Here is a 4049-nt window from a genome sequence, read left to right as displayed (position 1 = left end):
TGGATATATATATATATATCCCTGTTATTTGAGCATTACAGAAAATATTGAGGAATAAGTTCATAAAGGGAAGGGGATGCTAAGAGGGATTGCTGTCTTTAGAAGCATGCCTGTCTGAAATAACCCTCACCCTTCCAGATCAACTCTCCTCTGTTTGCAGAGCCAGCTGTGATGGTAAAAGAGGAGGTTTCAAGATCTTCTCTGTTTCCTATGTCCTTGTTTTCTATAAAAATGTAAGGAAGGAATTTACTGTATTTATCCTTCAAAACAATTGAGTAGCATGATAATGTCGTGCTTACTACCACTGTCTGCTGAGAAGAGAACCTTGAGCACACTTTTGTCCCTTCTCTATTTAATTATGTTGCATCTTGGTTAATTCTTCCTCAACTTTCTCCTTTTATAGTCCCTCTGTGAGATGGCTATGTGAATAGAGTAAAATTCCCATGTTGTTTAAATATTGCTTCCTTTGTAGGTGCTATCTGTATCTCTATCTATCTATCTCTCTATCTCTCTATCTATCTATCTATCTATCTATCTATCTATATATATATATAGAGAGAGAGAGAGAGAGATATCTTTCATCTATTATCGATCACCTATCATCTATCTATCTATCATCTATCAATATCTAGATAGATTCAATATCTAGATAGATGTATGTTTTGTTTTATTCTGTTTTGTTTTGAGATAGGGTCTTTTGTTTTATTCTGTTTTATTTTGAGACAGGGTCTCCCTGTAGCCCAAGCTGTCCTGGAACTAGCTATGTAGACCAGGCTGGCCTGGCTCTCAAGGAGATCTGCCTGCATATACCTCCTGAGTGCTGGGATTAAAGGTGTTCCCCACCATGCCCAGCGAGAATTGATAATTTTCTTCTTGAAATTAATTTATTTTTATTTTATATGTATGAGTGTTATGCCTACATGTGTGTAAGTGCACCCATATCATGCAGAACAGTGCCCATGGAGGACAGATGAGGGCATAGAATCACCTGGAACTGGAGTTGCAGATACTTGTTGACTAACAATACCATGTGGGTGCTGGGAATTGAATCCAGTCTTCTGCAAGAAGAGCCAGTGTTCTTAAATGCTGAGCCATCTCTCCAGCCCCCAAACTGATAATTTCTTAACTTACTTTCTCTCAAGAAAGGTGTGCACCACCATCCGTGCCCAGAATATTTCTTTTTTTTTTAATTTCTTGGTGTTTTTGAGACACAGTCACTATGTACACAGGCTGACCTCCACCTCACAGAGATCCACCTGCCTCTGCTGGGACTAAAGGTGTGTGCCACCATGCCATCCAGCAGATATTTTTTGATTGCCTGCTGTAGATGTACTATTTTTAATCGAGATCTATTTTATTTTCTCCTTTTGAAATATTACATAGGCTTAAGTGGCCACATAGATTTTCCAGTATGATACTGAAATACCTGTGTTGAGGTCAGGCATTCTAATGAAGCCACGTGACTGCAGAACAAAGTGTGAGAGCCTCTGTTATTTAACAAATAAAGTAATGGCTGTCCAAGTAGATGGTGACAGATAGCAATGATATTTAATTTACCTTTCAATCCACATTTTAGATATTGTTCATTTGGTGGTTCTTCTTTGAGACAGGATCTCTATATATAGCCCCAGGAAGCCTCAAATTCTCAGTCTCCTTGCCTCAGCCTCCAGTGTCAGGATTATAAACAAGTGCTACTAGTCAGCACATTTTAAACATGGCAATGGTGAAGTGAAAGGCCATGAAGAGCAAGCACAAGGCAAAAGAAAGGGGCTTTTCTTCGTGCAGAACAGCTAGAAGTAGCACTCTAACACAACCAGGGCCTTCAGTCAAAGCACTGGTGACCAAGCTGTGAAGACTCATGTTGCCCTAAGAAGAGAAATGAACACGGATGTGGGAATACATCCCTGTGGGGATACATCCCTGTAGTCCCAACATTGAGGAGACAGGGGATCACTATTTGAGGCTGGCCTGTGATACCTGGTGAGACCCTTCCACCACTTCTCAAGACAGTCTACCATCAGGAAGTGCTCTGATCCAAAAAACCAAAGATCTTCATTAGCCAAGTCCTGAAATGTACAGTGGGTTTCCCACCATGGCTTTGAGTTTTACTTTTGCTGAATTTTTAAATGTATCTGAATGTCTTGGTTTAGTTTTGATAGTGTCTGGGCACAAGGAGGAATTACTGACTAAAAGATTTCTCTGGACATAGAGAGACCAACAGATTTTTATCAGAGCAGCACCAAGTCATTTGTTTATTCTAAGTCAGCTACAGTCCCCTTCAGTTAGTGATTATTATAAGAAAACAAGCCTATGGACTGCTAATAGGATTAGTATTCAAATGGTTTTCCATGCTTTAAGATAGTGTAGAAAATAAATTCATCGAGAGTATTAAGCTTTTAAAGATTGGAATTTTTAATAAAATGAGAGTTCTTTTTTCTATATTCATGTTTGAAAATAACACTGTACAGTATATGTACTCTATTATAAATGACAAAAATAATTACATATTTTATTTCAACTTTAAGTGTGATTTTATAGGTTATCATAAAAATAGACATGATAATTATTTCATGCATTCAAATGTAAGAAATAATTTATTAGAAACATGTAAGAAGAAAAAGGAAACCTATTTCTTCAATTTAAAATAAAAACAAATGTTTATTTTCAAACCTTTAAAAAATTTTATTATTTTTATTTTATGTATATGCATGTATTGCCTGCATGTAGGTAGTAAATGCACCTGTGTTGTGCAAGGCCTGCAGATGTCAGAAGAGGTTGTCGGATCCCCTGGGACTGGAGTTACAGACAGTTGTTAGCTGCCATGTGGGTGCCGGGATTCGAACCTGGGTCTTATGCAAGAACAACCAGTGTTTTTAACCACTGAGCCATCTCTACAGCCCCATTAAAAAATGTTTTATAAGTCAACCTTTACAAAAATGATAATTTAGTTATTTATGTCATACATCTCTCAATGACGGAAGGACATAATTCATGGGCCGACAAGATGGCTCAGAAGATATAGGCACTTGTTGAGTAAGTACAGTGACCTGAGTTTGATTCCTAGATCTCATGTAAAGATGAAGTGATACCACTGACCTCACAAATCCTCTTACCTCCATACATGTGCCATGGCATGAGCATCTTCCAACACATCATGCACAAACATATGCACAGACTATAATAATAATTAATATATAAACATATGTAATTCATAAAGCCATTTGTCCATTTTACTTTCATTTTTGAAATGTAGTTAATAACAGCCACTTTTGCACATTAAAATACCTTATCGTATCTATGTTGACTGGAACTGAGTAACAAAGGCTGTTTAAGAAATAATAAGTATTGGTGTAATAGGACACCTTCTTGACCATAGCTACACCATGTTAAAATTTAGGCTGACTCTAGTCTCTGAAATTATCAGGCAGTGGGCCCAGGGTATGGGAACACATGTCACCTGGACCCTGGTTATCTTGGGGACATGTCAGAGTATCCCAGAATGCTCCTGCTAAACGCAGATTTATGGCTTCTGTAGGTTATGCTTGCCTTGCTTCTGTAAAATAGTAATTGTTACTTAATAGAACAGAAATTATTAAGGGGGCTCTCACCTGTAAGTTTGGGAACCTAAGCTTTTCACCCCTGGTTATGGTTTCTCTGTATAAAACCTAACCCTAGAGATGGCTCAGGGCCACACGCTTGGGTTCCTGACACCCTGTAGTAGCTCTGGACAGTAACGACATTCATTAAGCAAAACTATGTCTGAGTGGACTTCTCTGCTGAAGCACCCCACAACATTAGGAGAAAAAGCTTCTAATGATCTTTCTAGCTTGTTTGAAATTATAAGTTTAAAAATGATGTTTTAAAAAATCCATGTATTAGTTGGGCATGGTGGCACACACCTTTAATCCCAACACTTGGTAGGCAGAGGCAGGCCTATCTTTGTGAGTTCGAGGTCATCTGGTCTATGTTAGGCCAGCTGGGGGTTATAGGGAGACCCTGTCTCAAAAAGACACACACACACACACACACACACATATATATATATATAT

This window comes from Nannospalax galili, unplaced genomic scaffold, assembly GCF_000622305.1.
Source record: "Nannospalax galili isolate Female #2095 unplaced genomic scaffold, S.galili_v1.0 scaffold70, whole genome shotgun sequence".
Classification (NCBI taxonomy): domain Eukaryota; kingdom Metazoa; phylum Chordata; class Mammalia; order Rodentia; family Spalacidae; genus Nannospalax; species Nannospalax galili.
The sequence above is the reverse complement of the archived record's forward strand: the minus strand, read 5'-3'. Positions refer to the sequence as shown.